This window comes from Panthera onca, chromosome D2 (assembly GCF_046562875.1).
Source record: "Panthera onca isolate mPanOnc1 chromosome D2, mPanOnc1 haplotype 2, whole genome shotgun sequence".
Lineage (NCBI taxonomy): Eukaryota > Metazoa > Chordata > Mammalia > Carnivora > Felidae > Panthera > Panthera onca.
In genome coordinates this window covers 52,079,127-52,102,850 of record NC_138349.1, presented here as the reverse complement: position 1 = coordinate 52,102,850, position 23,724 = coordinate 52,079,127, and the positions used below count along the sequence as shown (strand labels likewise).

The 23,724-nt window shown below is 42.6% G+C and overlaps 1 long non-coding RNA gene and 1 pseudogene across 2 annotated transcripts in view; one reads left to right on the top strand and one right to left on the bottom strand.

Moving 5' to 3' along the window:
* The window catches only part of LOC144613165 (uncharacterized), a 127,460-nt gene that overhangs the window by 39,804 nt on the left and 63,932 nt on the right, over nt 1-23,724 (top strand). The window lies entirely within an intron of this gene.
* Nucleotides 14,015-14,883, bottom strand: LOC132685274 (nascent polypeptide-associated complex subunit alpha pseudogene; annotated as a pseudogene).

Here is a 23,724-nt window from a genome sequence, read left to right as displayed (position 1 = left end):
AGGGTGGAGAGAGCCTTCCTCCCCCGGCCTTAGGGCCCAGGGCATGTTTTGAGTGGGGGAGACATGTGCTGGGCATGAGCAACTGGGCATGGGCATCCAGAACCCAACCCCAGTCGACAGCTGCCACCCCCCAGCCAGCCTCCCTGCTCTGAGGAGTCTGGGTTTAATTTTCTGGTCAGTGCTAAAAGGAGGAGAAAGAGGACGACGAGGAGGAGAAGAAAGGAGCGAGCTGAGGCTCTAATGCAGTCGGCTGGGATCTGTCACTCAGCGCACAGCCCGCTGACGACTCAGGGCAGCCCCAGCTGTAAGCAGCCCATGATTTATGGACACCGAGTGAACTCCTGCGGCAGAAACCAGCCTTGAGATCAGAGCGGCAATAGGGCCCTTTTTTTTGGCAGGAGACAGGGCCTGCATTTTTCTCATTCATGCCAAACTGCTTTGCACGGCAATTAGCTCTGTCCTCATTTAGTCTCTGGTCCCAAAGGGTAATGAAAGTCATATATCATCTTCAAGACTGCTAATTATTGAGCTCGCTTACAGGTAGGCTTTGTAACTGTGAGAAGGGCCTGTCGGCCCAATATTTATTACTCTTCCAATAAGTAAGCAAAGTGGGGTGGGGGCACTGGAGGGAGAGGGAAAAGGAGGAGGGGGGAAAATAGGGGGGACAAACAACTTTCTTGAGAGACCGCCCAACCCCAGCCCTGGGATCTCTGACATACCTTCTGCAAATGTGCTCATCAGAGGGGAAACATCTTTATTCCGCGGAGCCATTTTTCATGCCCTAACAGACCAGTCTAGGAGAGCAGAGTGGTGAGGAGAAGCCCGTGGAGGGATGGACTGAGGTCTGCAGGGAAGGGGATGGAGGGGCAATGGGGAGGAGAGCACAGAAAGAGAGCAGGGTGGAAACAGAAGACAGAATCCCCCCAGCCCCAGATTCAGAACATTCCCCTGTTGTTCTTGGGGCTGCTGCGTGGATGATGGGGTAAGCGTCAGGATTAACTCTGTCATATCAGGGCATGGAGTATGTAAGGCTAATGCTGGAAAGGTTTTTTGTCTGAGCCCTTTGCCTTTATTTGGTTGTCTTGCCACCACACAGATGTACTATCTGGATTATAATTTACAGATTTCCATGGGTGTGGTTAACTCAGGGGAAGGTAGACTCTTATTTCCATGCAAACGGACTTTAAAAATATAATGAATTTGGGGCGCCTGGGTGGTTCAGTCAATTGGGCCTCCGACTTCGGCTCAGGTCATGATCTCGTGGTTTATGGGTTCGAGCCCCGCGTCAGGCTCTGTGCTGACAGCTCAGAGCCTGGAGCCTGCTTCGGATTCTGTGTCTCCCTCTCTCTGCCCCTCCCCGCTCCCTCTCTGTCTCTCTCTCTCCTTCAAAAATAAATAAACATTAAAAAAATACATAATGACTTTTTAGAAAAACTACGTGTAAATATTAGCCAGGTTACTGATTTTTAAACAGAGGATGCAATTAAAGCCAGAGCTAAAGAAAGGTGTCACTCGGTTTCCTGAAGAGCTGGCTATTAAATATTCACCAGCACACAGCTGGGAAGGACCCATGCTGTAGCTCATGATAATTTCTCTCCATCAGAGGGAAGTGCAGAGAGCACTGGTGAGTGAGTCTAGAGACCTGAGTTCTAGACCTGGCTTTGCCAGTAAGGGATCCTGACCTGAGCTCTTTGTCCTCATTTGTATCAGGTGGTCTCTTAGGTGCCACCATAGCCACAGGATTATGTATAAAAGTATTTTCATAAAGAGCTTGAAGCCACAAAATGAAGCTTAATTGAATTTACATTTTTGCTCACAAATATAAAATGTCTCCCCCATACCCATGTAGAATAGGGCTAAGGCTGTGGGTATTTGTGCAAAGCACATGTTGCTGTATGAACTGTATAGGTGTAGAAGACATTCTGCTTGCTCATTCTTCACCATTTTTGGAGCAAGACAGACTAGGGTAGAAAGCCATCACTTCCTTCCTCTGTGACCTTAGATTGGTTAGCTTCTCTGTGTTTCTATTTGCTCCACTGGGAAATGAGCATACTCAATAGTGTCTATTCACAAGGTGCTGTGAAGAGTGAATGAGATCATACCCATTGAATGTTGGGCGCTGACTTGGTGCATGGCAAGTGCTGAGTACCTCCTTGGTGTTGCTGCATTTCTTCCCTGCAGCGTTTCTTTCCCTGGGTAGGGGGGAAGGTGCCCCACACCCACCTCCCAGCTGCCAGAGCCCCTGTATGGGCAGCCAGGGATGAGAAAGAGGGGCTGCTGTCACCTGCCTCCTCCGCTGGAACCTCCCGGCCCCCCAGCAGTTATGCAAACTTTTTTGTGTTTGTTAAGCTCCTACTGCTGGGAGGAAGGTGTGATCCCAGAGTCTCATGTTCTCAGGTGTGGAGGCACTGGCCCTAGGGGCACGACCCTGGATTCTACAGGCAGGTCAGCTAGAAGGACACCAAATAGGCTGTGGAACTCTGAGTCCACTCACCCTGAGCCAGTGTGCCCTCTGCCTACGTGGTTCAGAAATGCCCTTCCACACGAGTCGCTTCTGGTCCTTGCAGGGGGTTGGGGTGTGGAGGGCGTGGTCCTCTCCTTGTCCTCTGGTGATGAGCATCTGTGGCATGGCCTCCACCTGCCTGCTGTTCGCTGGCCTTGGCTCTGGGAGACTCTGGTTCTCTAATGTCACGCTTCTGCATGCTCCAGGTGACTCCCCCACAGTGTCTGAACATGGGCACAGGGTGTTCTCTGTTTTCATCTTTCTGCAGTCCCTGTCTCCCAATCCTGGGGGACAGATGGATCTACCGGCTTGGATGCATGCCCCACCTCCCTCATCCTCTCTCCCAATGCTCTGTCTACAGCTCATCTTGCAATGCACCTTCCACTCCTCCCTGTCCTGGGTTTGTTTCCGTTTACTTTCTTGGCCCCCATCCCAGTTACCTACCGTCCTATGTACCTTGTAATACTACCTACCTACCTTGCAATACTTTCTGGACCTTTGATTTAAGATTTTCTGAGGCTTGAGCAGGGTAGTGATGAGTGGACCCAGGACCTCCAACAAAGTCAGGACCCAAGGCTCCATCCCTAGGTTCTGCTCCTCCTGGTAATGTCATCTTCTTCCCACTGCTTCTCCTCACAGCCGAGTCATGGCTGCTGAAGCTGTGGCCTCACATCAGTGCCCATAGAGGACGAAGATACCTATCCCTGGTCTAGTTATAAAACCCTGGGAAGGACTCAATTATCCCAGCTTGGGACATGTGCTCAACTCTGGATGCATCACTGTGCAGGCAGTCAGCAGATGGGGTACTAGGATGGGCCAGGCATGGGCCACCTGCTGGCTCTTGTGCATGGTCAGATGAAGTGTTGTCCAGAAGAAGGGAGATGCTATGCTGAGCAGGGAAGCATGACTCCACTGCAGGTGGAGATGGTCGGCCCCAATATTCCAGCATTAGCAACAACATGCCTAAGCCAAGTTGTGTGGGGGCACTAGGTTCAGACACAGACGATGCTGCTCCATCAAGGATTTGTCTCAGGAGAGCCACATTCATGTTTGGAGCTAGAGGACAATATTTTACTTTTATTTTTATTTTTTATGAACTAGAAGTGGTTATTGCAGAAATTTGGCCAAGGTTGCAGTTGGGTGACTCCAGCTGAGGTTGGGCCAGGGCTCCCTTCCAGGACTAGGCAGGTGGGATGAAGAGAAAGCAGACAGAGTGTGTCTGGGCCTGGGGTCTCAGAGCTGTAGGTGATGTTGGGAGATGGGCTGCAGGAGAGGCCTGTGCTATTGGGCTCCACGTTCAGGGCCTTTACACACCATCCTCCATCACCATGAAGAACCTTTTGAATTGTTAATTCCCAAGCAGTGACACTGACAATTCATCTAGTAACAAATGTGTTCCCTTCCCAAAGGCCCCAGTGGGGTCAGTCAGGAGCTGAACCTTGCCTTCTGCATTGTGGGCTCTCCCCGCCTCACCAGTCACAGACATCATGGACATTCAGACATGCCACCACCTGGCTCCCCTTGGCCTGCAGAGCCCTGGCCTGCTTTATAACCCTGGCAGGTGAGCCTTAGGACAGCCCAGGAAAAAGGAGGGATTCAAGTACTGTGATAAGGTAGAACGCTGCCCAGAGAAAGTGAGGTCAGGATAAAGAGGGGGTATTCACTCAAAGTTTGAATTCATTGGTGGAGGTCTAACTGGGAGTCAGAAGAGAAAGCACTTTGCCCTAAACTTTGCTGCCCCAGGGCTGTGAAAGGACAGCACAGGTACAGGTCCTGTGGGGGTGGGTCTTCTCTGTGGGCAAAACTCCCACACTCTTTTTTTAAGTTTATTTATTTATTTTGAGAGAGAGAGAGAGCGCGAGCATGAGTGGGGGAAGGGGCAGAGAGAGAGAGAGAGAGAGACAGAAAATCCCAAGGGGGGATCTGACATGGGGCTCAATCCCACGAACCATTTAAACATGACCTGAGCCGAAACCAAGGGTGAGACTCTTAACTGACTGAGCCACCCAGACACCCCCAAATCCCACACTTTTAATACTTCTTGCTACCTGGTGGGCCAGGGTGGCCGGGATGGGTGGAAACAAGGACTGTTTCTGTTAGGGGCAAGGCCTAGGTTTTGAACTGGGATAAAACCTGGCTGGAGAGAGGGCTTGTTTGGGGAGGCAGTCAAGGTACAATAGATGATAATAGCCGAGTCAGCACTGGGTCCCCGCCCGAGATTTGTCTCCTGCCCACAGGCCTCCTGGCCATCTTACCCCTACTGTTTGGGTACAATTGCTACATAATAAAGCACCCAAACTGTTTTATTATATCACTGTGGGCCAGGAATTTGGATAGGGCACAGTGAGAATGGTTTGCCTCTGAGGACCTCGGCTGGGCTGACTCAAAGGCTGAGGGAATCATCTGGAAAAGTCTGGAGTTTCCCTATGAACGTTCTGCAGAGGCTACTCTGGGCTTCCTCACAGCATGGCAGCTGGATTCCAGGAACAGTCACCCTCAGAGAGCCGACAGAAGTTGCGTGGCCTTTTCTAGTATAGCCATAGAAGTCATGCAATGCCACTTCTGCCACATTCTATTCATGGCAGCAGTAACAAGCCAGCACAGATTGAACAGGAAAGGAATTACTTCTTCTTCCTGGGGAGAGGCAAGGTGATACTGTAAGAAGGGTTTATGGGACAGGAGATGTCAATTGAGGCCATTATACAATCAGCCCCACTTTTGCAAAATCCAACTGCCACACCCATAAATTTGGAAAGATGAGGAAGTCCAGTGGTGAACAGAGGCTCATCCTTACTTCACAGAGGGAACAGATGAGGCTATAGAAGTCATCAAATTGAGAAAGGGCCCTAAAAGCCCAACTCATACTCAATTTAGGGATTCTTTCTGTGGCATCCCATGGAGGTAACCATCTAGGTGCTTCTTGAATACTTGTAGGGATGGGGAGATCATTACCTTACAAAGGGGCCCATTCCAATTGTTGCACAACTGGAATTGTCAGAATGTTCTCAGACTGTGACAAAGTCTGCTTCCCTGTAAGGTCCACTCATTGGCTCTGGTTCTGACCCTCGTGGATGAGGACTGGACAAGAAAGGAGGAAGCTAACAGTCCTGAGTGCCACCTGTGCACCTGGCCTGTGCCTGGGGCTTTCACAGCCATTTGCTGAAGAAGCAGCATGTGCCAACTCACACTCACTGCTGATGGAGATGTCACTTTTCCATCCTGAGGTCCTTCCCCTGTTCCTCAATGACCGGGTTTCCTGATTGCTCATTACCTTTGCCTGTGTTACAGTTTTTCCTGGCTCATCTTTTTTTTTTTTTTTTTTTTTTTAAGTAGTCACATCACACAAGATTGTCCTATCTTAAGCTTGCTGTCAAGTAAACGCCTCCCGTCATTTTTCACTTTAACTGCTGCTGCACCCGGTCTCTCCCATGCCACTTTTCATCCAGGAATCTTCCCATCAGACCAGGATTAGAATGAGCTATGAATATCCAGAGGCCCATTGTTGGCCCCAAAGGACCTCGGAGATCAAAGTGTGTCTGGAGAGTGGGATCTGGGACCTGTCTCAGGTGGACCAGGGGTCAGCTTGAGCTCTGGCTTCCTCCTGGGCTGGCAGGGAGGGCAGGCCAAACAGGTTTATTCAGAGGCTGGGAGGACCACCACTCACTGAATGCCTGTCCCCTTCTTGCTTGGAGGTGGGGACAAACCATAGGCTCAGCATGCAAGTCTCCTGGGCCTGGTCTGGGAACACTACGTACTACGTGGCATGAGGGTGAGGTCACAGGGAAGACTGTCAGGAAAGGACCGAAGAAGGCTCACTGCAGCCCTCCTTCATATGGGCCTTAGCAGATTCTTAGTCATGTACATATATGTAAACAAAGAATAGGAGCATTTATTGATTTTAGGTGAATCCTCCTAAATTGAGATGTCCCCTGAACACCAGTATGACATGTCCCCTGAACACCCCTGAGGACTCTCTGGATTGCAAGTGGCAAAAACAAAACGAAAACAAGTTGCAGCAAGACAGGGAATGTATTGGCTCACCTGCTGTGAAGGCTGAAGGTAACAAGGCTTCAGGCTTGACTGGATCCAGGGACCTGAAGATGCCATCAGACTTGTCATTAGCGGGCTGCACTGCCCTGTTTGGCATCATTTGCTCCTCCAGTAAGTTGTTTTTTCAGGTAGCAGCCACCAAGTCACTAGGAGCTCTGGGGTCCTAGCCTTATAATTCTCAATCTGAAAGGAATGGACACTATCTCTCTTTCAGAATAAATATATAAAATCCCGGGGAAGGACTCTGATTGCCTAGGTCACATGCCTGTCCTGAGCCAATCTTTATAGGCAGGAAGACCGGGTAGAAAGATTGGCCAGGCCTGGGTCAGGTTCTAGTGGCCAGCTACCTCCCAGGCATCCATGGGCAGAAAGCAGTATAACAAGGCTTTAAAGGATGGGAATGAGCAAGTCAGGAATTGAAGGCATGCTGTCTTCTGGGTCTGTCTGGTATTTTGTATCTGCTTCTTTTTGCCCACTTCCTCATTTCTCTGCTTTTCTTTGAGGATCAGCTTCCCTACCACCCCCCCTTCTCTTCAGCATCTACAATGGCACAAAATGGCTGCCTCAACCCCAAATATTAGTAACTTTTAGAAGTCTGATACCACCTGTGGCTGAGTTCAAATTTTCAAGGAAGAGAGAATCTGATTTGTTGCAGGCATAGGTGTTCACTACTGGACCATTCAGCTGGTCCATACACACATGGCCTCTGCGGTCTTCCCCTTGAGCAGGCCTGGTAGGAGCAGTAACTCAGAGAAGAGAGCTGTGGGTGTAGCAGGCGTTTCAGAACAAGGTGTTGTGCTCATCCCAGGTGATCCAAAGAAGGGCAGAGCATGGCACCATCCCTGCCCTCAAGTAGCTTTAAGGATAGCTGGGCAGGCAAGATGTTCATTTGGGCCAGGGGTCCTAGGACCTTGGAGAAGGGCAAGGGCATTGTGGGCCAGGACAATCAGAACAAACTTGTCCTAGAGGTGGCGGGAACAGAGCTGGCCTCTCCAGGTGGGCAGAAAGGAAAGGACAAGATACTCCAGGGCATGGAGCAGATGTTCTCTTCCTCACACCTGAGCTGGCTCACATAAACCAATATGCAAATGCGCTTAAAGTGTCATGTTCACGATTGAGCCTTTCCTCAAAGCGTGGGCTCTACAGAGTAGGTTTCTATGTGCCTCTCCACCTCCTCCCCCCAGGTTCCAGCCGGGGTCCTTATAACACCCTTGGTCCCTGGATGCCCAGGAAGTGACCCTCCCTCTCTGCCACTCACCATCTCTGGACCTGTGTGTGGAAGTTGCAGGGAGTTAGTTTTTCATGACTTCTTGGAAAGTCAAGGAAATTGTCTCTCCCCAAAAGAAAAGAAAGAGAGAAAGAGAGGAAGGGGGGGAAGGGAGGAAAGAAAGGAAGCAAGCAAGCAAGCAAGCAAGCTGCAAGAATAAAAGGAAAATAACCGTTTGCATCTGGAGAAGGTAAAGAGACCTGCAAGAGGCCTGAGGTAGGGACTTCTACTCTTTTGTTGTGGATGAAGAAATAGAAGTACAGGGAAATTCTGGCCTTGCTCAGGTTCTCATGGTAGGACTGGAACCCTGCCTTCTCACTGCCCCTGGCCCAGGGCTCTTTCCATGAGCCCTTGGTGGCCAGTGGCGGTGGGGTGGGGTGGGGGCCCTGACAGGGGTAATCTGGTGGGGGAGGCGGGACATGCAGAAATGCCTCACCTTTACAAGGTGGGAGTAGAGGCTCAGCCCAGGAAAGTGCAGCCAAAACCAAGTTCTCTTGGGAGCCCTGCGGGATCCAAAAAGTGGCTAAGAGGTCACAGGTTGCTCCTCAGGGAACTGGGCCAAGGACCATCCAATAGGCGTTATCTGGGCAGATGCCATTTCCTGTTGGAGGAAAAGGAAGAGATCTTTGTGTTTTTCTGCTGTTTTCCCCTTTCAGGCAGATCAGAAACCAGATCGAGTCAGATAAACCCAGCAGAGAAGAAAGAGGCAGTGGCTGGCACGTAGAGAAAGGCCCCTTGCCAAAGTGACACAGGAAGACACCCAGAGAAACCCTCCCCTGGCGGAGGAGGGAGAAGGGCTTCATGTGGGTCTCACTGTAGACTTTTAATACGATTTCCAAATGAAGTTTTACATGCAGTGACTGTGTTACTGTTTTGCATCTGGTTGAGAGCGACAGATTGTTAACCGTGAACTTAAAGACTTCACACTTCTTCATTGTTTCAGCAGGGGCGGCCTCACCAAATGGAAGTGGCCCCAACCTCACTTGACCTCTGCGAGGCCCCAAAGGCTGTCTCGGAGGGCCTGGGACGGACAGGAGGAGGCAGAGGAGGGGGAGGGGAGCTGGGGAAGGCAGCTAGGGGAGAGAAGCTGGGAGAAGCGGGGAGGAGGGGTGCGGGGAGTCCGGAGGGAGGACGCCGAGGGAGACCGGCGGGAGCGCGCGAGGGGAGAGGGCAAGGTGACCGCGGGTATCAGTGAGGGGCCAGTTGTCAGGGTTCTATCTGCGCCGTGATTGATGGGAGCCTGGGTTTTTCTGTCAGCCTGTCACGGCGCAGGAATGTTTAATGTTCTCATTATTGGTTACGCTGTTGTGTATATTTCTCTGTCAGCACCGCGGACCCAGCTGAACTGGCAGAGCACTTCAAAGGCCTGCGGGTCATTCATCATCCCCATGACGCTCCGGCAAATGCTCAGCTTCAGCTCCGCGCCAGGGATTTGTTATGACTTGCGAGCCGGCTGACAGACAGGACGGTGGCGGCCGCGGGAGGGGGACGCGCGGGAGGGAGGCGCGCAGCCCTTTTGTCACTCTGGGCGAGCGGCAGCGCCCAGCGCCCGGACTCGGGCTGGGGCGGGGGTGGGGGGGGGGGCGGTGGGGGGAGGCCGGGCTGCCCCGCGGGGGTGGGGACGGTGGCGCGCCCGGGCTGGGGTCCCGGGACACCCCCCCACCCCCCCCCCAGACTCTCCCCAGCGGGCCCAGCGGGCCCAGCCGGCGCCCTCGCCCTCCCGTCCCACCCTCCTCCTCTCGGCTGGCGGTGGCGTCTCCGAAAGTTGTGCTGAAAACCCAGAGGTTGGGGAAAAAAGCGAAACTTGCAACCGTCCAGGGCCCGAGGAGGGGCGGGCCGGGGGGGAGGGGAGAGCCGCAGAATATCGGAGCTTTGTTTCCTTTCCCAGGCCGTGACATGATTAATCGTTTTCTTCTGATCTAATTTTGGAACATGAAAAACAGCACATTTGTCTTGAAGAAAAATGATGTGCCGAACTGCGCAGATGGAAATTTCGAGCAATGAGAAAGATTAAAGTGAAACCCCACTCCTTAGACCTAATCATGAGTTGTAGATTATTCTGTCGGCCCAGCCAGATGGTAGCTCTGATTCCACAGCCCCTTCTTATATTAATGAATACTAGACTGTTATATTTGACTTAGGTAAGTGAAATGTCTATCAGAGCTAATGGACTGCCAGCCAGCATAACACATGTTGTACCGCTAAGGGTCCTTGCTGCATTTTTCATGTTTTATACTAATGTAGAACATTTTGTTTCCTACTGTTTTTCATCATTGTCACTGTTTGCTAAATATTTTCACATGGAAGGGGGGGGAGGGAGACAAAGTCATGAGGAAAAAGAACCCCCCTCCAAACTTGTGTCCAAAGCTAATTTCCTCCCGTTGGGCTTGGCTATAACTCTACAAGTAAAACAGTCACCCCAAGCAATGCGTACAGGAACTCAATAGTAACGTGATTAAGTTCCTAGTCAACAAGACTACACTGGACTGTATGTTAACAAACCTAATTATAGCCCTGTGGTGATAAATTGGGCCAGGGCCCTTGCTGCACATCTCTGAGGTCATGTCTAGAAGAGCAGCTTGACCCTTGTCTCAGGGGAGAGAACTGTCCTGGAGAGGAGTCCCACGCTCAGCTTGGAGGAGGGGCTGTACTGACGCAGTAGTCTAGTGACTCGGGAGGGTGGGCACATGCCAGGACACATTGCAGAGCAGAAGGTCAGAGGTATAAGCAACCAGGCACTAGGCTGTCCTGGATGAGGCTGGAAGGGTGGTGGCTTCAGAGCCATTGGTGCCATCTGTGTTGTGAGCAGTATCAGGATGCCTGAGAGGAGAGCGTGCTGTTCCCAGTCCACTGGTTCCATGTAGGCCTCAGGAACTGGTGGCTCACTTTCTCTGTGCCCAGTGGAGGGTGGCTCAGACCCTCTTCCTTTTTCCAGATAGCTGGTCTGTGCACCGGTGAGGTCCCAAACAGCTTGTTGTTCAAGAGGAAATCCTGAGCTACTTGTTTGTGAAGGACCCAAGCCTAGGTGGGAGTCGTGTCCTGGAGAAAATGAGTCCTGGAGATGGAATCTGAAAGCTGTTTGGGACAGATAAGATGGAGGCGGTTGAGAGATATCTTCAAAGGGTAGTGTTTTGGGAAAAAAAAAAAAAAAAAAAGGAAAGAAATAGAGAAGAGAGAGCTATACAAGAAAACACATGAGAGAGAGGCGGGGGAAGAGAAAGGGGGAGGGAGGAAGGGAGAGAGGGAAAGAAGGAAGAGAGGAATGCAGAGAAAGCGAGAGACATTGAGGCAAGGAAGTGTAAATACCAACAAAGAAGAGAGCCCACGAATTCAGATTTTTCTTGCTCTAGCCAAAATGAACTCCCTAAAAAGCACATTTAACCCCTGCTTAAAATTCTGTTGGCTGTGATTCTTGCAGGAGTCAGTTCAAATGTCTTGGCTGTGAATGGGTGACCCTTTTCCATCGACTCCAAGCTTACCTCTGTGGCCTCATCTCTCACCTGTCCCTAACTATGAACCCTGCACTTCTGCCACATGAACCTTCTCAGGCTTCCAAAGAATGCTAGGCTCTTTCACAACAATGTACTTTGTCCCACTTCCTTCCATTCCTTCTCTGGCAAACTTCTACTCATCCTTCAAGACCCAGCTCCCAGCTGTCCTCCTCTGCCATACTTTCTTCACATTCCCCAGGGAATCGTTTCGTAGTAGGGCCCCCATCGCTTTTTATCCAGATCACTATGAAAATGTGGGCTGAGCTGCGTTGAAAAATGTCTGTGTTTGCAAACCTTTCCCTGTGCCCCTTCTTTCCTCTACAACTATTCCTCTGTTCGTTCATTTGTTCACACATTCAAGCAATACATATTGAGGACCTACTCTATTACCAGGTATTGTTCCAGGAACTGGGGATTCAGCCATATACAAAATTCCCAGCCTTCTTGGAGCTGCTATTTTGGTACTATGTGTGTGGGTGTATTAGTGAGTCTTCTTCATAGTAAGAAACACATTTGTTTAGGCCAGCTCTAATAGTGGAGGTTATTATAAAACAGAGGCAATAAAGGGGCAGAAATCTCATGGGGACCCAAGAATAACTGTACAACTTCTGAACAACCTCTCAGCTTCTGTAACTCATAATTGGGTCATGTGTGGCCCTTCCCAGGTGCTAATGTCTTTTTTTAAACTTTTTATTGTGATATAATATACACGCAGAAAACTGCACGTCATAATATAGCTCAATGAATTTTCACAAACTGTAACCCACAGTGAGATCAAGAAACAGAACATTTAGCCCTCCAGTGCCCCTCTTGTCATCCTTCTTTATTTCATTTTTAAGTTAACTTCCCACCCCAACTTTCCCCCAGTATTTACTATGACATTTTGGTTTCTGTTTTCAGTGGGCTTGTTTTTCTGAACAGCTTTACCAAAGTCAAGTTTACATACCATAAAATCATCCATTGTATGGAATATTACTCAGCCATAAAAAGAATGAAATCTTGCCATCTGCAATAACATGGATGGACCTTGAGGTAGTGTACTATGTGAAAGAAGGCAGACTGAGAAAGACAAATACCATATGGTTTCACCTATATGTGGAATCTAACAAACAAAACAAAGAAACAGATTCATAAATACAGAGAACAAACTGGTGGTTGCCAAAGGGGAGGGGAGGAAACGGTGAGATAGGTGAAGGGGATTAAGAGGTACAAACTTCCAGTTACAAAACAAGTCACGGAGAGAAAAGTACAGCATAGGGAATACAGTCAATAAAATCATAATAACGCTGTATAGTGACAGATGGTGACTACACTTTTTGTGGTATTGAGTAATGTACAGAATTGTCAAACCAATATGCTGTACACCTGAAACTAATATAACATTGTATGTCAACTATACTTTAATAAAATATCACCCATTATAAGTGAACAAGCCAATAATTTTTAGTAAGCTTACGGCGTTGTGCAATCATTACTGCAATCCAGTTTTAGAACATTTCTACATTCTAAATCCACATTTAGAACATGTGACTTTTGCTTCACATCCCCCCAAATTCTCTTGGGCCCATTTTCAGTCAAAACTAAGTTCCAGCCCCAACCCTCAGTAACCAGCTTTTACATTTAGGTTCTATGATCTATTTGAAAAATATATATATAATAACTTTTTTGAGATATAATTCACATGCCATAAATTCCCCATCCTTTACAAAGGTAAAATTCAGTGGCTTTAACATATTACAAACTTGTGTAAATATCACCACTGTCTAATTCCAGAATATTTCATCACCCAAAAAAGAAACCCACACCCATAAACAATCACTGCCCATTCCTCTCTCCCCCAATGCCTAGCAATCATGAATCTACTTTCTCTCTCTACAGATTTGCCTATGCTAAACATTCCATAGGAATGGAATCATTCAATATGAGGCCCTTTGTACCTGACTCATTTCACAGATTTAGTGTTTTCGAGAATAATCTATGTTGTAGCGCATGTGAGAACCTCATTTCTTTTTTACGGCCTAATAATATTCCTATATTACTCTGGGTTTATAGCATCTTGTTTATCCATTCCCCGCTGATAGAGATTTGGGTTGTTTCCACTTTCTGGCAATTATACTGGTATGAATATTTATGTACAAGGTCTAGTGTGCATGTATGTTCTCAATTCTCTTGGATATATATCTAGGAGTAAGTAGCATTGCTAAGTCATATGCTAACTCTACATTTAACTTTTTGACTGTGATCCATTTGAAGTTAATTTTTGTTTATGGTATGAGGTAAGAGTCTAAGTTCATATGGATATCCAATTGTCCCAGGATACATTTTTTCAACTTTACTTTTTAAGTTTATTTATTTATTTTTTAAGTTTGTTTGTTTGTTTGTTTATTATTTACTGTTAGCGTGGAGCCCAATGCAGGGCTTGAACTCACGAACCATGAGATCATGACCTGAGCCGAAGTTGGCTGCTTAACCAACTGAGCCACCCAGGTGCCCCTCAGCATTAACTTTTTTTAAAAATATAAATTAGCACTGGATGGGTCAAAAGCTTTTCCTGCAACTACTGAGGTATTAAAATCTCTATTATTGTTGGGTACCTGGGTGGCTTAGTTGGTTAAGTGTCTGACTTTGGCTCAGGTCATGATCTCATGGTTTGTGTGTTCAAGCCCCACGTCAGGCTCTGTGCTGACAGCTCAGAGCCTGGAGCCCACTTTGTTTTTGTTTGTTTGTTTGTTTTTTGTTTTTTCCAACAAGAAGCCATAACTTTATTAATGATAGAAACAGTACAAATTTCAAACCAAGCTGCAGTTATTCTTTTGAAACACCAAAAAAGGGTCCTCCTTTTCAGACAGTTACATTGTTAATTCCATAATAGCATTTACAATATCATTACTGTTGTTCTTCAGGGCTCAGAACTGCCTTTGCTCTTGATACATTTGCTTGTGACGTGACCAGTTCTACGTCCTTAACCTCTACACCTGTTTCATCAACCTCTTCCTCTTCACTCTCTTCTTGTACAGTTGGAGTCTGTGTCTTTCCTTGAATGTTTGAGACAGCTTCACCTTGAACTTTGAATTTCTCAGCAGCTGCTAGTTGCGCCTGCTGAGATAAATCCTCCATCTTGGCTTCCCCAAAAACTATGTAGGTATCTGAAGCTGGGCTCTTGTAGACATCTGGTTTTGTGATGACAAAGAGGATAGTGACTCTTATAACCCCTGTAACCTGTCGAAGACCTAGTTTGGACATAGCCTTCCATGCCTTCTATTCACTCCGGCTCTGTTTTGCTTTACTGACTGGTTTTTCATGGATTTCAGCTGCTGCTGCCAGCTGGGCTTGTTGGGTGGTTGCCTGTGTGGAATCCTGTTCCTCAAGCTCTGGTACTGATTCATCACTGTCGGATTCTGGTCCAGACCCTGTCTCAGCCTGGGGCTGTGGCAACTCCTGCTCTGTAGCAGGAATGGTTTCTGTGGCTTCACCAGGCATTTTGTGGGGGGAACGCGGAAGCAAAATGGCGGCAGAAAGAGCGTGAGCGAGAGCGTGACCCACGCCTGTTGCAGAAGGAAGCCTGGTGGAGGGGCGCCTGGAGCCCACTTTGGATTCTGTGTCTCCCTCTCTCTCTGCCCCTCCCATGCTTGCTCTCTGTCTCTCAAAAATAAATAAACATTAAAAAAATTTTTTAAATCTCTATTACTGTTTGTCTATTTCTCTTTGAAATTATCATGTGAGTTGTCCTTTATTCTTTTAGTATGGTGGACTATATTAATTTTTCTTCAAATACTAAACCAACCTTACATTTTTAGGATAAATACACTTAGTCATAGTGTGTAATCCTTTTTATATGTTGCCGAATTTGGGTTGCTAATATTTTGTTAAGGATTCTTGCATCTATTTTCATGAGGGATATTGGTTTTCTTTTGTGTGTGTGTGTGTGTGTGTGTGTGTGTGTGTGTGTGTGTGGCATCTTTGTTTGGCTTTGATTTCTGGCTAAATCTGTCATCATAGAATGATTTGCAAGTATTCCCTCTTTCCACTATTTCTTGAGTTTGTGAAGGATTGGTTTTATTTCTTCTTTAAATATTTAATATTTGATTCACCAGTAAATCCATCTGGGCTTAGGCTTTTCTTTGTGGGAAAAAATTTAATTACTCATTCAACTTCATTTTTTGTCAGTTTATTCAGATTTTCAATTCTTTTTGAGTCAATTTTAGTAATTTGTGTACTTCCAGGAATTTTTTCCACTTTATCTTAGTTGTCTAATTTGATGGCATAAAGTTGTTCATGTATTCTCTTATAATCCTCTTAATTTCTGTAGTGTCAGTAATGATATACTTTCTTTATTCTTAATTTTGGTTATTTGTATTTTCTCTTTCACTTTCTAAATGGTAAGGCTAAGAGTTTTCCAATTTAGTTGACTTTTTCAAATAACCAACTTTTGGCTCTATTGATTTTCTATACTTTCTATTACATTGATTAATGTCCTAAGAATGTTATTTAATTTGCAAAATTTTGGCATTCTTCCTATTTCTTTGTTATGGATCTCTAATTTTGTCTTTTTGTGGTCAGGGAACATACTTTGTATTATTTCAATCTTTTTAAAGTTATAGACACCTGTTTTGTGCTCCAGGATATGATTTATCCTGGAGAATGCTCCATGTGCTTGAAAATAATGTTTATTCTGCAGTCTTTGGGTAGAGTGTTGTATAAATGTCAGTTAAGTCAAGTTGGTTGATAGCGTTATTCACACCTTATATGTCCTTTCTGACTTTCTAACTGGTTATTTGATCAATTATTAAGAGTGGAATGTTGAAATCTCCAATTATTATTGGGATTGTCTGTTTTTCCTTTCAATTACATCAGTTTTTTCTTTATGTATTCTGGGGTCTCTCTTGTTAAGAGCACAGACAAAAAATGTTACTTCCTGAGATATTAATATATTCCTGATATAGATATATAGATATAGATAGATACCTTTGTCATTATAAAAAATTTCCTCTTTATTTCTAGTACTTTTTCTTGTCTTAAAGTCTATTTTGTCTGATATTAATAATGTAGGCTCCCATTTAGTAAATTTGGTTATTAGTGAAAATTATCATGATATTTAAATATATAGAAGCTCTGCTAATTGACCTCCATTTAAAAATATTTTATATTCTCTCTGTAAAGCATATGAACTGATGCCATCAGTACAATAAACACTTGTAACTGGTATGCTACTTTCCAGTACCAATTGTATTGTCTGCTTACTACAGATCAGTTGTGTATGTTCCTTAGGATTCCTTAACAAAATCCTAAGTTGTGTATGTTAGTTTTACTTTTATTTTTAATTGCCTACTTTATTTAAATATAACATAAACTAATAAGATCTGACTATAACAAGAAATAAATTGGTTTTTCTATATTAAATAACTTGAATGTTTTGGACAAAAGTACCAAAAAAACTGTGTTGAGTGAGTGTGCATATGACAACTTAAAAATTTAAGGAAAAAATCACAAATATTCAGAAGGAATTTCCATATGTAAAGATGTAAAGAGTTCTGCTTAAATTCTCACTGTGTTCACAGTGTAGAATAGGCAGAGATGCTAAAACTTATCTGAAAAATTTTAAAGTAACCATGACAAAAATGCTTCAACAGGTTACTACAAACATATTTGAAACAAAGAAAGGTAGAAAGACTTAGCAAAGACATAGATGTAAAGAAGAACCAAATGGAAATATCAGAAGTAAAGAATACAATAACCAAAATAAAAAGCTCAGGGAGTGGGATCATCAGTGGAATGGAAGACAAAGCAAAGAATTAGTGGACAGACAGAGATGAGAACTTTAGATATCTTCAGATATGTAGGACTATAACAAAAGAGCTAACATTTGGGACATCAGAGTTCAGAAAGGAGAGGAGAAAGAGGGTTGGACTGAAAAAGTATGAAAAGGAGTAATGGTGAAAACCTTTCCGAATTTATCAAAAAACATAAACCTATAATTCAAGAAACTGGATGATTCCCAAACAGGATAAACCCAGAGACATCTATACTAAGGTGCATCATAACTGAACTACTGAAAACTAAATGTAAGGAAAACACTTGAAAACAGGCAGATAAAAATGACACCTTACCTGAAGGGAAAAACAATCTGAATTATGGTGTATTCCTCATCAGAAAACATAAAGGCCCAGAAAAGCAAGTGGCACAACATTTTCAACTGCTGAAAGTAAATAACTGTAATTAGTGTCCTATAGCCAGCAAAAATACCCTTCAGAAATAAAGAAAAAATGAAAACATTTCTGATGAAGGAAAAATATGAGAATTTGTCACCAGAACTATCCTAAAGGAATGACAAAAGGAAATTCTCTAAACAGAAAGTAAATAATAAAATGAGGACCTTTAGAACAGGAAGAAGTAACAGTATGAAAAAATATGAGTAAGTATAATAGGTTTCTCTTCTTAATTTTTGTAAAATAATGTTTTAATGATTCAAGCAATATTATAACACTGTCTTTTTTTTAAAGTCCCAACTTTTATTTTATTTATTTTTTTAATGTTTACTTTTGAGAGAGAGACTGCATGCACACACATGTGGAAGGGGCACAGAGAAAGGGAGACAGAGGATCTGAGGTGGGCTCTGCTGACAGCAGAAGGCCTAATACAGGGCTCGAACTCACAAACCATGAGATCATGACCTGAGCTAAAGTTGGACACTTAAAACTGACTGAGCCACCCAGGTGCCCCTGTAATACTATCTTAGTGGTTCTGAAAAAATATAGGGGGAATATTTAAAACAATTACATTATAAATGGGAGAGAATAAAGGAACATAAAGGGAGATAAAGCCTCTATTCTTCACTTGACCTGGGAAGGTGACATAGCTTGTGACAAGTTAAGTTTATATAATGTAATACCTACAGCAACCACAAAAAAAAGCTGTGCAAAGAGATATACTGAAAAATGCTATAGGTAAATCAAAATGGAATTTTTAAAAAGTCAGGTAACCCACAGGAAGGCATAAGAGAGAAAAGAGAAATGAAAAACAGAATGAAAAAACAGAAAAAAATGGTAGCCTTAAGCCCTAGCATATCAACAATTACACTAAATGCAAACAATCTAAATACAATAATTAAAAAACAGAGATTTGCAGCATGGATTAAAAATCATCACTCTAGTATATGCTGCCTACACACACACACACACACACACACACACACGTCCCTTTAAATGTAATGATATAGCCAGATTGAAAATAATAGGCTGGAAAAAGTATTATATAAATATTAATCAAGAGAAAGCAGGAGTGACTAACATGAAATAGACCAACACCAATTACAGCACCAATTACCACAATTTACTCAATGTGAAACAGATATTTTGAATAGTCCTATAACTATTAAGGACATTGAATTAGTAATTTTAAAACTCCCAAGTAAGAAATCTCCAGGCTCAGATGGTTTTACTGGAGAATTTTACAAAATGTTTAAAGAAGAATTAACACTAATTTTATATAATATTTTCTAGAAAATACATGAGGAGGGCACATTTCCCAACTCATTTTGTGAAGCTAATTTTACCCTATTACTCAAACTCTACTAGGAACACTACAGATCAATGTCCCTCATGAATATAGATTTTAAAAATTCTTGAAAAAATTAGCATATAGAATCCAGCAATATGTTATAAGAATTATACACTATAACTACGTGGGGTTAATTGCAGGGATGCAAACCTGATTCAATATTTAAAAATCTGTCAATGTAATCTATCATATTAACAGAGTAAAGAAAAAAATCACATGATCCTATCAGTTGCTACAGCAAAAGCTTTGACAAAATTCAACACCCATTCATGATTTAAAAAAAAAGCTCTCAGAAAATAGGAATATATAACTTCCTCAACTTGATAAAGAGCAGCTACAAAACAAAAATCTACAACTGACATTATCATTAAGACTTCATTTTTTCCCTCGTAAATTAACAAGGCAAAGACGTTTGATTTATTTATTCAACATAGTCCTGGAAGTTCTATACAGTGCAATAAGACAAGTAACGGAAACAAAAGGCTTACAGATTGGAAAATATTTTGGTACTACTGAGAAATAAAAACTTATATTCACACAAAAACCTTTATGTGAAACTTTATTCATAATAGCCAAACAAGGGGAAACAACCTAGATGTACTTCACTGGGAGAATAGTTAAACAACAATATCCTGTTATGGTATTGTGGTATAGTTTTGCAAGCTGTTACTAGTCAGAGAAACTGAGTAAAGGGTATGTAGGATCATGATGTATTATCTAAAGCAGAGTTTAATCTTTTTCTTAATGTTTATTATTTATTTTTGAGAGAAACTGAGTAAAGGGTATGTAGGATCATGATGTATTATCTAAAGCAGAGTTTAATCTTTTTCTTAATGTTTATTATTTATTTTTGAGAGAGAGAGAGAGAGAGAGAGAGAGAGCGAGAGCATGAGTTGGGGAGGGGCAGAGAGAAACTAGAATCCCAAGCAAGCTCCACACTGTCAGTGCAGAGCCTGACACAGGAGTCAAACTCACGAACTGAACCATGAGATCATGACCTGAGCCAAAATCAAGAGTTGGACCCTTAATCGACTGAGCCACCTAGCAGAGTTTAATCTTAAAAAACTGGATTCTCTTAATCATCTCTATAAGTGTCAAATGTGATACTTAAGAAATTAATAAAACATTTATTCTCCACTTAAAAATCTATATCATTACTTATATATTCTACCAATTACTAAGGGAGATGTGTTAGAAATAATTCATTATGATTGGGAAGTGTGTGTTTTTCCTTTTAGGTCTGTCAATTTTTGATTTCTGTATTTTGAGTCTATATTGTTGCATGCAATAGAATTATTCAACCCTCTTGGTTGATTGAGCCTTTAATCACCATGGAGTGTCACTGTTTATATCTTATGATGCTTTTTGCCTTAAAGTCTACTTTGTCTGATTTTAGCATAGTGATGCTTTCTCTCTTTTGCTTGGTATTTGCATAGGATTTCCCTCTTATTCTTTTGCTTTAACATTTTCTGTATCCTAATTTTTAAAGGATATCTTATAAACACATATATGTTTCTATTTAATATAATATGAAAAATTTAATATTTTCATTGGAGTATCTTGTTCACTTACATTTAATGTAACCACAAATATATTTGAGTTTATACCTGCCATTTTATTTGTTCTATTTTCACACACTCTGTATTCTTTTTTCTCTTGTTTCTTGCCATCTTTTAGATTAAACAAATATTTTCATTATTCAATTTTCTCTCTCTTTATCTTGTTAATTATAAATTTATTTTGCTATTATTTTTAGTAGTTTTCTTAGACCATTCAACATACATCTTTGATTTATCAAAGTATAATATTAAACAGTACTTTTACCACTTTCCATACCATGCAAGGACTTTAGAACACTTTAACTCCATTTACCACATCCAATTTTTATGCTATTATTTTCACATTCTACATATATTTTACACCTCACATGATATTATAATTTTTCTCTTGGATAAATACATAGGAGTAGTTTTGGTGGGTCATGTGGTATGTGTATGTTTACTTCTTTAAGAAACTGCCAAATTGTTTTCCAAAGTGACTCTACCATTTTGTGTCTCCACCAGCAATATTTGAAGGCTCCAATTACGTCACATCTTCATCAGCACTTAGTATTGACGGTCTTTTAAATTTTAGCCTTTCCAATAGGTATAGGGTAGTATGGTGGGGTTTTAATTGGCTTATCCTTACTGACCAATTATCTGTTCATGCACTTCTTAGCCATTCTTCCATCTTCTCTGGTGAAGTGTGTGTTCAGAATTTTTGGTACTTTAGAAATTGGTTGCTTGCTTTTTTTTTGTTGAATTCTAAGAGTTATGTATGTATTCTGTAATAGGACTTTGTCAGAAATATGATTTGCAATTTTTTTCCAGTCCATGGCTCACTTTTGGATTCTCTTAACAATGTCTTTTGCAAAACAAGATTTTTTAATTTTAATAAAGTTCAAACAAACATTATTTTCTTTGTGGATCATGCTTTTGTGGATTGTGCTTTTAGTATCTAGAATCTCTTTGCCTAACGAAGGGTCATGAAGATTTTCTCCTGTATTTCTACTAGAAGTTTAGTAGTTTCACATGATACATTTAGGTTTATGATCCATTTTGAGTTAATTTAGAAAAAAACATTTTGTTTTATTGAGATATAAGTCACATACCATAAAATTAACTTTTTAAAAGGTATAATTAATTGGATTTAGAATATTCACAAGGTTATGCAACGATCTCCACTAGCTAATTCCACTAGCTAATTCCAGAGCATGTCATCATCTGAAAAGGAAACACTGGAGCCTGTTAGCAGTCTTGGACCATCGCCCCTCATCCAGCCTTAGGCAACTACTAATCTACTTTTTGTCCATATAGATTCCTTGACTTAGTGTAATATTTTCCAGGTTCATCCATTTTGTAGCAGGTATTAGTACTGCATTCCTTTTTATGGATTAATAATGTTTAATTATATGGATATATATACATTTTATTTATCCATTCATCATTCTATGGATATTTGGATTGTTTTCACTTGTTGGCTCTCATGAGTAATACTACTGTGAACACTGAACATTCATGTACAAGTGTTTGTGTGAACATATACATTCAGTTATCTTGGGTATGTAGCTAGGAGTAGTTGAATTAATTTTTATATAAGGTGGGAGGCATGGGTTGGGATTTTTGTTTTGTTTTGTTTTGTTTTTGTATACGGACGTCTAATTAATCCAGCACCATTTACTGAAATAGCTATCCTTTCTCCATTGGATTGTCTTTGACTTTTGTCAAAAATCTGTTGATTTTTAGATTCTGTTTTGTTCCATTTGTCTGTGTCTTTTTGCTAATACCACTTTTTTTTTTTTTTTTTTTTTTTTTACTATTTATTCTTTTTTGAGAGAGAGAGAGAGAGACAGAGCACGAGTTGGGGAGTGGCAGAGAGAGAGGGAGACACAAAATCTGAAGCAGGCTCCAGGCTCTGAGCTGTCAGCTCAGAGCCCATTGCGGGACTCCAACTCACTGACCATGAGATCATGACCTGAGCCGAAGTTGGACGCTTAACTGACTGAACCCCCAGGCACCCCCAGTCTGTATTTTTTTTACTGACCTATCAGTAGATAGGTTTCTAGTCCTCTCTTTAGCTGTGTCGTTTTTGCTGTCAAACTCATCTATCCAGTTCTTAATTTCAATTATTATATTTTTGTTTTAAAATTTCTACTTCAGGGGCACCTGAGTGGCTCAGCTGGTTAAGTATCCAACTGTTCATTTCAGCTCAGGTCATGATCTCATGGTCGTGAGATAGAGCTCTGCATAAGGCTCTGTGCTGAGGCTGGAGGCTGCTTGGGATTCTCTCTCTCCCTACCCCTTCCCCATCTTTCTCTTAAAGTAAATAAACATTAAAAAGAAATAAAATTTCTACTTGATTTTTTTCTACTTGATTTTTTTTTTTTGGATAGATTCCAGTTTTTCACCAAAATTCTCTACTTGTAATTTGCTTTCTGAAATGTATTGGTGACATTGTATCTGATAATTCCCATATGAATCACCTGTAAATCTTTTTTATTATTTGGTTTTTCTCTGGTTTTTGTTCACTTGGGCTTGTCTCCTGGTAAGTCTGTAACTTTTGATTGAATGATTAACACTGTGGATAAAAAATTAAAGTGGAAGTTTGAGCTTGAATGTTACTTCTTCCAGAGAAGGCTTTCTTTTGTCTCAAGTCAGAGTCGGATCATCTTAATCTGATCTCAGATTGAGTTCAGGTTTCTGCTTCTGTGATGTTCTATTTACGTATCCTAGAAGTAAGGTTAGCCCTCACTTTTAGGCTATAACTTATCAGGCATCCCAACTGAGAGCTGGGGTGTTTGCTAAGGTTCTTGACTTATGACAACCCAGAATTCTTTTTTTTTTTTTTAATCCTCAGTCCCAGGAGACTCCTGAATATCTACTCAGCTTCTGGGTCCCTCAGATATTTGCTTACAAATCTACAAATGCCTGCAAAAGAAAAATGTGGCCAGCTGTTAGGTTCACACGAGTATACTTCTTTTCTCTTGATATTCTTGGCCTCTCAAGTCTTCATTGTCCTGGAAACTTTTCTTTCTGTTGAAACTTGCTTTCCTAGCTGGGTGAAGATGTTGATATGATACAAACTAATCCACCATATCCAGAAGCAAAATGGAGAGCATGGACCTTGGAACCCAAACTGTAGTATTCACATCTCACTTCCATCATTTATGTGCCTGGTGATCATGAACAAGGTATTAACTTTTTTGAGCCTTACTTTTCTTATCTCTAAAGTAGTAATGATAACAGTAGTTACCTTATAGGGGTATTGTAATGATTAACAAATGCACATAATATATTTTTAAAATATATAATCTAATA